This window comes from Myotis davidii, unplaced genomic scaffold (genome assembly GCF_000327345.1).
Source record: "Myotis davidii unplaced genomic scaffold, ASM32734v1 scaffold760, whole genome shotgun sequence".
Lineage (NCBI taxonomy): Eukaryota > Metazoa > Chordata > Mammalia > Chiroptera > Vespertilionidae > Myotis > Myotis davidii.
The window spans coordinates 140,162-152,286 of NW_006292088.1; positions in this window are offsets into that span (position 1 = coordinate 140,162).

The following is a 12,125-nucleotide window of genomic DNA, read 5'->3' on the forward strand; positions in this document are numbered from 1 at the left end:
ATGGGCAAAAACATTGAATAGACAGTTCACAGAAGAAAATTTAGAAATGGCTTAAACATATTAAAAGATACTCAACTTCACACATAGAAAGATGCAGGTATATTTTTTTAAAATATGCAGACAACTTGACTATTCCAATCGCTTGGGGAGGAGAGTGAATGCTTGAAAGAATGAACAAATTAATGAACTATTGGGTTCTTATACTCACCAATGGGACCTGCTATTTCATAATTGAATGAATGAATGAAGTGGAAAGAAGAAGTATCATCTACATCCATGTTTTCTTTAGTTCTCTCTCCCCCTTTCTGTATCAATTCTTAGCCAGTTCCCATAATAAAATTTTTCTCCTAATTTTTCTTCCTAATTGCCATTTCATGTCCATTTATTAAGTAAAGTAAAACCTTAAGCATGACCCATGAGCATAAAACAAAAATAAGATAAGCTGCAAGATTTAAAGAGCAATTAGTTGTTACTATCTAAAGTGCTTGAAAATGTTCCACTTTCTTATCTTTCTATAGTTATTTTCTCATGCACCAAAACATGAAAACTAAAAAATAATTTGTTGTTAAAAGCATTCCAACATTTGTTTGACTTTATTGCTAAAACTTCATTCTACAGTTTCATTGCAAACGTAGAGTATTTTAGATTTTAGCTTTACTTTTGTGAATTAACTTGGGACCCTACTACCATACTTTGTAGTAGGCACTCCCCCACCCCCAAATCAATAAGCATTTGAAATGTAACACACTTGTAAGTTGGGGAGACTGCATGTTTATGAGTGCCCGTTGATTGAATTTCTTAAGGCACCCTTAAGTAGTTGTACTTTTTTTTCTACCAGTAGAAAGCCTGGCGGATTTTTCTATTATATTTAATTTTCATCATGTAGAATAAAGCTTTCTTCAAACATTGATTTTTTACCTCAGAACTTGAATGAGTCTCTAGATTTTGCAAGCCCAGAAAGACAAACTTTCCCCTATAGAGTCATTGTAAAAGGAGCCTCATGGTAGTAGATCCTATTTTCTCTAATACTGTAATTATAGATTGACCCAATAAATGTTACTTAACATTTTTTCTCCATTGAAAGGCACTAGAGAAAAATCACACGTCTTAGACTAGAGCAGCTTAAGTCTGCTACAAATCGGTTTATCCTTATTTTTGTGTGTATTTAGAAGTTTTGATAATCTATGTAAATAAACATGCTGCATAGCATCGGTTTACTGCAGTAAAACAGCATTTTTCAGGGTGCTGTTAAAAGGCTTTGATGAATGTTAATACAAATTGAATTGGGACAACTAAGGGTTTGAAGTTAAAATTTAGGTAGCATGCTTTAAATTACTTATTATAAAAGTACTATATGCTCATTTGAGAATATATAAAAAGTAACAGAAAATAGAAGAAGGAAAAATTTAAAGTGAAAATAAAATCGCCACAATTACACCAGGCAGAAATAGTTATATTTTTTCCTACATAATTGAGCTCATATACTATGTGTAATATTTTAATCTATGAAAGTACTTACACTTTGATAGTGTTTTTAAAAAGAAATAAATTGTCATTCAGGGTATTATATGTTGTGTTATATGTTTGCATACTACTGTGATGACTGGTTTGAAAGTCCTGTGTCTAGAAATCAATTCCTATAAGTCCTGTTTCAATTACCTGCAGATGTCAGTGTGGATCTGAGTGTGGTTCAACAGTTTGTTCCTTGATGTGATGGGGCAGTTGAAGTCCAGTTGTGAACCAGTTGCTTATTAAACAAATGCCAGTTTAGTTTGGATGAGAAATATGAGCTGCAAGGGCCTTACTTGCTGAAACTTCTTTTTAAAAATTTTTAATAAGCATGGATATATTTTCTAGTTACAGAAGTTTGCAGAAGAGTATACCCTCTTCTTCCCAGCCTTTATTAAATGTTACCGTGCTAGAGGGGTGGAGTTGATATAGCTGGGCTTATTAAATATGACTTCAACCCAGATGGCAAGTCTGAGCGTATATTACTAGCTGTGTTGGTTTACTTTCTGCTGCTATCGCTTGCTTATTTATTTATTTTACTATTGCATATTTAAAAACAAAGTTTAAAACCAATAATTCCACTTCTCAAAGAGCATCATTTTTGTCATTCCCTTTGACTCTTCTTTTCTGTGATTCCACTCTTCTTCTACCTCACAACATAAAAAGCCATAGTGTTTATTAGGCTAGGAAATTGTCAGAGAGACTTGCAGTCGCTCATTGTGGCAAAATCCTGTTTTTCTTGGGCTACGACGTAAATCTACCATCTGTTTCATAAACTAGCAAGCTTCCTCTCAGCTATAATTTTCTGTATATATTGGTACATAAATTGTTGGTGGCTTATGTTTACCTAGCAACAGAATCTGTTTGGCAGAAGGCTGTGGGAAAGAGGCTCTCTTCCTTCCTTTCTTTTCATTCTTTTCTTTCCTTCCTTCTTTCTTTCCTCTCTTTCTTTCTTTCTTTCTTTCTTTCTTTCTTTCTTTCTTTCTTTCTTTCTTTCTTTCTTCCTTTCTAGAAGTTTCATCTACAAATTTTCCTCAAGTGCAAGAAAGGCAAATGTACTGGGGGAAACAATCTGCCTTTTATAGTATTTTAACCTAAATTGCCTAGTAAATGCCCACTTTGGAGGATATTTGTGCTACTTTGATTACCTTGTGTATAACTGAATGCCCTCTCTGGTTTTTCTTTTATAAGCAAATTTCTTATAAATCATTGTGAAAAACTATCTTGATCTTTTAGCTCTCAAAGACCATTGAGATTTGGAACTGCCCGCATCTGTCCAGTTAAATTTCTCCAGTGTTCTTAGTGACACGTACAGGTTTTGGGTGTTGAATTTACATTTCAAGAATATTGGTTGGGAAACAGAAAGACAATATTGTATTGTGGACAAATACTTATATGTGGAATCTAAAAAAATAAAAGTAAGACTCATATAAAGAGAGTAACTTGTGGTGGCCAGGGGGCTGGTAGGTAGAGGAAATGGGAGATTGGTTTGAGGGTTCAAACTTCCAGTTAGAATATGAATAAATTGTGAGAATCTAATATACAACTTGGTGACTACAGTTAATAACAGTGTTGTGTGAAAAAAAAGGTAGCTATGTGAAGTAATGGATGTGTTCATTAACTTGATTGTGGTAATCATTTCACTTATCTTATGTAATAAAAACGTTATATGCTAAGTGTCTGACCTTTCAGTTAACTGCTCGTCCAGTCACTATGACACGTACTGACCACCAGGGGGCAGATGCTCCAACCAGTAGGTTAGCTTGCTGCTGCTGGGTCCGGCCAACAGGACTGGCGAGAGGACCAGACGCACCTTGGAGCCCTCCCAAGGTCTGTCTCCGGCTGGCTGGCCCCATTAGCCCCAATCGAGACTGGGAGAGAAGGTCCTGATCTGGCCCCGATCACAGGCCAAGGGACCCCACTCGTGCATGAATTTGTGCATTAGGCCTGTAGCGTATATATAATCAAATTATCCTGTTGTGCATTTTAAATATATTGCAATTTTATTTTTCAACTGTATTTCAATAGACCTGGGGCAGTGCAGGGCAGAGGGACACTGGTCAGGACCTGGTAGTTTTGTTTGTTTGTTTGTTTTAAATATATTTTTATTGTTTTCAGAGAGGAAGGGAGAAGGAGGGAGAGATAGAAACATCAATGATGAGAGAGAATCATTGATTGGATGCCTCCTGCACACCCCCCACTGGGGGATCAAGCCCACAACCTGGGCATGTGTCTTTATTGGGAATTAAACTGTGAACTCCTAATTCACAGGTCAATGATCAACCACTGAGCCATGCCAGCTAGGGAAGACCTGGTAGTTTTTAAGTTAAATGTAACAGAATCAAGCATCTTGCACTGTGTTGTCTGCATTACTTTAATTTTCCTTTAGTTGAATGAGTTGCATATTTCTCCCTACTCGCTTTTTCAGCTTTCTAATCAGCAGAACGATATTTCTGCTAGAAGAAAAGTAAACAAAGGGAGAAAAAAGTTCTGACTTTCCTTCACATTAGTTATAGACATCATATGCTGTTAAAGGTTAGAGTGTACTTTATGCCTTCATTTTAAGAAGGGAAGGAGGTGTTGTCCTGTCAACTTTCTTCACAAAACACCAGGGTGTAATTTTCTGTGGGCTTATTGCATTACTATTGCCTTTGTGCAAGTGGCTGGCTTTCTGTTTTGATCTACAACTGTTGTGTAGTTTGCTATGAAGAGGCAGTATGGAGGTTACTAACACTCTCCTCCCTCCAAACAAAAAAGAATAAAAGAAAGAAAGAAGAAATGATTAGGAAAAAGAACTACTATTCTATTCTGCAACGTTGAAACTAGTCATAAGAGAGACTGTAGCAGAATTATTATACAGAAAAAAGTTCCTTTGGCCAGAGCCTTCCCATAACTTTCATTTTACAGTTTTTGTTCCTGCCTCCTTAAATCTTTGACTGTTCACATGGGAATTAACTGGCATGTTTCAGGTGTACAGCATAGTGGTTAGACAACCATATACTTTACAAAGTGTTCCCCCTGATATTTCCAGTACCCACCTAGCACCATACATAGTTATTAAAATACTAGAGGCCTGGTGCGTGACATTCATGCACTGAGGGAGGAGGAGGCTCCTCAGCCTGGCCAGGACTCCTCAGGGAATGTCTGCCTGCAGGCTTAGGCCTGCTCCCTGCTCCCTGAGGGATCCTTAGCACTGCTGCGGAGGTGGGAGAGGCTCCTGCCACCACCGCTGTGCTCACCAGCTGTAAGCCCGTAGGAGATCCTGGCTTCTGGCTGAGCAGTGGTCCCCCTGTGGGAGCACACTGACTACCAGGGGGCAGCTCCTGTGTTGAGCGTCTGCCCCCTGGTGATCAGTGCATGTCATAGTGACCGGTTATTCCACCATTCGGTAGATTTGCACATTAGCCTTTTATTATATAAGACTAGTGACCCATCACACGAAATTGTGCAAGACCCAGGACCCCTCCCCCCAATGCTATGGGACTGCCTTGAGTCCCAGAGTCCCACCCTGCGTGGCTGGCATGCCGCAGAATGGCCCTGAGTCCTGGAGTGCCGCCCCGATGCCCCACCAACAGGCCACACACAGCAGCTGCCAGGCCCCGCCCCCGCCACAGTGTGCATGCGCGGGACCGCGGAAACCCCGGCAGAAGCCATGTGAAGCGGCTGCTGGGACCCCCATGCCCCTGTGGGGCCGCAGGAACTCTGGCAGAAGCCGTGCAGAGCGGCCGCCAGCCCCACCCCCAATGCCCAGCTCCCACTGTGCACGCCACCATCTTGTGATGGTGTTATGGAGTAAGGGTCAATTTGCATATTGCCTTTTTATTATACAGGATTACTGACCATATTTCCTATGCTGTACTTTACATCCCCATGACTATTCTGCAACTGTACTTCTCAATCCCTTCACATTTTTCACCCAGTTTCTCCAACCCTCCCCTCTGGCAACCATCAGTCTGTTCTCTGTATCTACAAGTCTGTTTCTGAGAAATTAGCATCTTGAGGCAGGAGATCAAGACCCATTTCAAAAAAGAAGATAGTTAAAGGTGAAGGAGGGAAGATTAGCTAGTCAGAGAAGGGCTGACAAAAGAAAAAAAAAAAGCAGAAGACTGGGATTTTGAGACAGGAGTGTGTCGCATGATGGGTCCTGGAGGACTAAATAATCAAGGAGGAAAGTTAATTGTCTCAGTGAACCAACCCTTATTCAGCAATGATTATGTGCCAGGGACAGAAGGTGGGAGAAACAGGTTAGAGAGAAGTAATTTTAGGAAGATGATAACTGGAAAAAATGGTGGAGGATGCACCAAAAGTCTTTGGTGTCTTTATTTCTGCAAAGAAGATACAGAAGTCAGATTTCAAAGGACTAAGGAAGGAATGTAGGGGTGAAAGCAAATTCTCATTCTAAAAGTTTGGCAGCATTTAGAGACTTGTAGCTAGCTACAAGGGTAGAAGGGTCACTTGTAGGGTAGTTGTTACTATTGTTGATGATGGTGAGACTGAAGAGCCCATGGGATAGGTAAGAAATCAGAGGACCCTATTGAAAATTGCTATCCAGTAGAACTTTCTGTGATGATGGAAATTTTCTATGTCTTTGCTGTGCCATACAGTAGCCACATGTGGCTTTTGAGAACTTGAAATGTGGGGCTAGGGCAATTGAAAAACTGAACTTTTAATTTAATTTTAATTAATTTACATTTAAATAGCTTCATGTGGCTAGTAGCTACCATATAGAATAGTGCAGGTCTAGATGGAGAGGATAAATGTGGGAGTAGAAAAGTGGGAAAGGATGAATTCTACAACAGAGGAGGAGATAACTTTGAGAATATTCAGGGGGGAAAAAAAACATCTGATGTGAGAGATATGCTAACATTCCAAATAGCTAAGTGAGTTTATACCCATAGCTTCAAGCAACATTTGTAAGAGTTTTGTAAGCAAGTTCATCTAATAAGAATGGGGAGTTGGGAGGAAGATTGGAATATTCACAGTATAAGATGAATAAGGAACAATTGGGCCATGGTGGGAGCCAAGCTGTAGTTGACAGCATGAATTTGTGTTGGGCCAAGTCTAAGGGGCTTGATATGGGCCAAAGTTGTACTGGGCCAAATGTGAACAATCCTATATAAGGTTCTTTTTGGAGTGAAAATGAACTAAAAGGATCTGGAAAAGATTATTATGCAGTTTAAGCTTAGAAAGTTATGTTTAAGTGTATCTCAGCAGCTCTATTACTTTACCTTAAACATTTCCTGGTACATTTCATTGTCTTTTTCTGATGAATTTAAGCCTTGTTACAAAATGTATTTGAAAGAATCTTACCAGACAAGTTAGGCATTTCTGCTGGGTGCTATTTGGTTAGAATAATCTGTTGGATTCCATTGCTTATTTTCATGAAAGAGTTTTGGGGCAGTAGGGATGGCAGTGGCAGGTGGCTTCCTTAAAGCTATAAAAATTATAGTACTGTACAAAACCATTGCTATTTAACACCCTTCCTAGATGTCCTGGGAGGGTAGTAGCAGGAGATGGTTATTGCAATATAGATACTATTTATGGAAAAGGAGAAAAATTAAGGGAATGAGGAGATAGGAATGGAAACTGACGAGCTAGGGTTTTCCTATATGCCAACAACACAAAAGAATTATGAACTAAAGAGAGTTTTTTTAAGTCCAGGTATAGATAACAGTTTAAAATCTTGATGTTTTTATTAGAACTATCCACCAAGTTCAAAATTTTAGCTTCAGAAATTTCTAAGTGCACACTTTGGTTATCCAGTGAATCCTATGGGTATTTCCATCTAAGTCTTTGATTCTTGTTTTCATTGCAGCCTAATGTCCTTGGAAGAGGCCAATTTGTGTCAAAAGTCCATGATGAATAATCCTGATTAGAACTCTTCTTATAACATTAAGATATAAAATGAGCACAATATATTTCATTTAATATATTCCAATGACCAGAAAGGGGCAACATGACTTTGCCATTCTAGAGTTCCAGCCAGGGCTTTATTGAAAAATAAAATACATGTTGGATCCTCAACTTGCCAATATCAGGTCTAGGTAATAGCCTTGCTAGTTGTTTTATCCATCAAGAAAATCAATCTACTATGATATCAAGATATTCCCTTTATTTAAGCCCTGATACCAAAGTATTTCAACCCAGTAGCTACAACCAAATGAAATCTCCAAAGATGAGAATAAAATTGGAGAAAGTCGAATCTAGAATGTCTCTAAAATATAAGGAATAACTCAGAAATTTTAAAATTTCAATTTGTTTATAAAGGCATCTGTTCAATATCTTCCAAGAACCCCCAACATCGGTGGTAAGCTAGGGAGAAGACAGATATTCAAAGGTAGTATACACTATGAGATATAAATCTGGCCCTCAAAATCTTATACTCTACTTGGGGTGACAGAGCTGAAGCTTCTAAAGCACTTCAAGAATAATTAGGTACTAAATTACATAGTAAGGACCACAGGGTGACTAGGACCTATCTCCTTAAAGATAAAAGAGACATGCGATAGCATAGAAAGAATCCAGGACTAGGATGTCCAAGGCCAGTTTTATCACTAATTGACTGTATCATCTTGGCCTGAAACTCCCTAAGTCATTAGTTGTTCTTTTTCTCTAAGATGGAGATGGTGTGACCTGCTAAGCTTGCTTCCACAGAGGACTTCTTTGAAAGTTAAATGAGAGGGATGTTGTAGATGAGAGTCTTGCCTAGAGTGGGAGGTTATACTGGATAATTCTTAAAATTCTTTCCTACTCTTAAGATTCTATGATTTTGTGGTAGTAAATGTGAAAATGCTTTGAGAAGTGTAAAGAGGTAGAAATGTAACATCTGTGTCACTATCATCATTATCAATGTTCCTTGTGGATTCCCAGCAGCTGATGTTCTCTCTATATCTGCTAATGGGCCCACCACACAGCACATTTCTTGACTTCCAGGCCAGGGTTCTCTGCCAGATCTCATAATGTCTCTTAAATATCAATAATCTCAGCCATTTCCTGTGTGGCTTGGTAGGTTGGAGTGTTGTCCTGTACACCAAAAAGTGGTGCGTGCGATTCCCAGTCAGGCACATACCCAGGTTGTGGGTTCGATCCCTGATCGAGCCATGTGCAGGAGGGAATCTCTCTCTCTCTCTCTCTCTCTCTCTCTCTCTCTCTCCCTCTCCCTCTCTCCCCCTCTCTATAAAATAATAAAAAAATAATTAAATTAAAATTAATAAACTCAGTGACCAGCAGAGAATTTCCCAAGGAGGTCTGTATTCTTTCCCCACTCCCACAGACCCCACAGACACCTGGGAGAGTGCAAACTTCACTCACTACAGACCACCAAACAAAATAATGTCTTTTAAAATAGATACAGAAGCAGAGCTGCCTCAAGCAGATTGTCAAACTGCAGCGGGAAGGCCGGGGAGGGTTGGGGCGCAGGAGGTAGGGGGGTAAGAGATCAACCAAAGGACTTGTATGCATGCATACAAGCATAACCAATAGACATAAGACACTGGGGCAAAAAATAAAATCATTAAGTGGAGCCCTGGCTGGTGTTGCTCAGTTGGTTGGGTGTTGTCCCAGGTCTGGGCATATGCCCGGATTGGGGGCTCAATCCCCAGTAGGGAGCATGCGGGAGGCAGCCAATCGATTTGTCATTCTTACATCAATGTTCCCCTCTCTCTCCTTCTCTCTCTCTCTCTCTCTCTCTCTCTCTCTCTCTCTCTAAAAAAGTCAATAAAAATATTAAAAAAATAATAAAATCATTAAGTGGAGTGACCAGGCAACCTACAATATAGCAGGGTATTTTTTTTAGGGAGGTCCTTCCACATTTATCTTTCTTTTACTACCAGAATGTAAGCTGCCATACAAAACCACTGGACAGACACTCTTTTGGCCTCCTGGATAGGCCAACTTTAGCCAAAGGAAGCAAGCAACTGAATGGGGCGCTCTTGCTGCAGGTTGGCCATGGGTTAATAAGAGGTTTCATTTAACTTTAAATGGTGTTCCACCCGATCTCTCCCAGAGTATCTTATTGTCCTGAATGAAAGGCCTAAGGGCAAAGCTTAGAAATGAGTTTAAGCTGTTATACATCAACTAAGGATAAAGTTCTCTGTGCTTCTGCTGCATTTGTAGCCTGCTCTATACCATTCCTTTTGACTTAGCATATACTACCTTGGATTGTTTTTAATTTTTCCAAAGCATATGGCATGTATTCCTTACTAAAACCCTTGTAGTCCCTTGAACATTGAACACAATGTTCTGTACACAATATTCACTTGATTTGAAAAACAAATTCCAAGTAACGTAGAAAATACCTGTATGATCTTTCGAAGTTATTTACAGTCCAAGAGAAATTATACTGATACTACTCCAAGAAACTTGGAAGCCTACTTGCTTCTACCCTTTCACTTCAAATAATGCAGATTGGTTTAACAGCCCGCTGCATCTTACTAATGTTAATGTATGGTTACCTCTGGCAGTCGGTGCTGGGATCTGGGAGTGGAGTTTGGGCATTAGTTAAGCTTTGCCAATGACTGTGATATATCATCTATAATATATGATACGTGATATAGCCAGCAGAGCCAAACAAGTCACTTTGAGAGTGAGTTATTGGCTTTCTGAGCAGAAAAGGTATTGGGTAAAGTCCAAAAACAGCACTGAATTTTCCTACTCTGTGAGAAGCAAGAAAAATGAGGGCCAAGGTGACCACAATCCTATCTAGCTTCTACATCTGCATTTACCAAGACGTTTCAAAGTCGTTGATGTTAATTCCAGAGAGGCAGTAAAAATGGACCAAAACCGGAGAGATGCAAAGGGTGCCTTCCTGTCTCTTGGGACAATTAGGCAGCCAGCCAGCCTTGCCAGCTGAGGGAGAACAAGGCAGCCTGCCCAGGGAAACCACGGAGAAGTCAGGCAAGAAACTGAAACCGTCTGTGAGAGGGGTGGGAGGTTTGAAAAATTAAAAACAGGTCAAGAAGGAAGCCAATGGTGGGAACTGAATACTGTGGTTGTATACATTCTAGGACAGGGTGCCACACTGAGCTCTGCAAGTAGTCCAGCCTTGCCTGTGTCAGTCCTCAGCCTAAGCTGGGATGAATCTTAGTTTCTCAGGCTGATTCATTATATATTCAACACAAACAGTAGAGAGATGAGGAGAGGAATGGATTTTAGGACCTCCTTAACTCTCTCTAAAGCTGCAGCTACTGTTTTTTCACCCAGCACCTTCAAACAAAGGGAGAACCATGTTAGCTTCCTTCTGGGAAAGGAAGGAACTAGGTTCACTGTGGTTTGGGTCATGCTTGCTACTAAGGCATTAATCAAGGTCTTGACATAGCTGGAAAGGGCTGGTTTCCTCTTCATGTATAGAATCATAAAGGGGGCACGACATTCAAACAAAAGGCCAAGGAAACCTCTCCCAAAGATCCTATCAACTGTAGTTATGGACCAAGGAGTCTGGCCAGAAGGGAAAGCCCATTTTAGCAAAGGGCCCTGTTTTTCCAGGCAGTGACATTCCTGTTACTCCGGATATGACTATAGTTCCAAAGAGGTCACTAGGGCACACCTTAACTTTAACTTGCTTTTAGGGAGTGGCCAATTATTTGTGGTAGGGTTATTTTTTTATGATCGCCAGCATTAAGGAGCACGGATATCCTATGCTTAAGGTGGTGGCCATTGTGGGTTGATATCCTACCATTTGTTCTACCTCTCTCACATTGTTTAGCACAAGTGTAATTTTGGGGATTGCTTCCAGTTTCTAATTAGTCTAACCCCGTGGTCGGCAAACTGCAGCTCGCGAGCCACATGTGGCCTTTGGCCCCTTGAGTGTGGCTCTTCCTAAGCCTTAGGAGTACCCTAATTAAGTTAATAACAATGTACCTACCTATATAATTTAAGTTTAAAAAATTTGGCTCTCAAAAGAAATTTCAATCATTCTACTGTTGATATTTGGCTCTGTTGACTAATGAGTTTGCTGACCACTAGTAACCCATTCTTGGTAATGCCATGCTCCTGAATATTTCAGATATACCTGGATACAAGGATTAGTTTGGAAGTGGGCATGTGACCCAATACATATTTTAAAAATATTTTTTATTGATTTTTAGAGAGAGAGGAAGGGGAAAGAGATAGAGAGATAGAAACATTGATGAGAAAGAAACATCATTGATCAGCTGACTTCTGCACTCCTCCTGCTGGGGATTGAGCCTACAACCTGGGCATGTGTCCTGACCGGGAATTGAATCAGTGACCTCTTGGTTCATGGGTCTGGTGCTCAACCACCAAGCGACACTGGCTGAGCGACCCAATACCTACTAATGAGAGGTGAAGGAAGGCCTACTGTGGGTTTAAAAATTTTTTAAATTATATTTTAATCCTCACTTGGGATATTTTTTTCCATTGATTTCCAGAGAGAATGAAAGGGAGAGAGAAGGGGCAGGGATGAGAGAGAGACACCTAGATTGGTTGCCTCCTGCACTTGCCCCTATGGGGGCTGGGGAACTTCCAACCCAGGTATGTGCCCTTGACCTGGAATGGAACTTGGGACCCTTCGTCCCCAGGCCAAATCTTTAATCACTGAGAAAACTGGCCAGGGTGCTGTGGGCTTCTGAGTATGTTTCCTTATTGTTAAGAAAGAG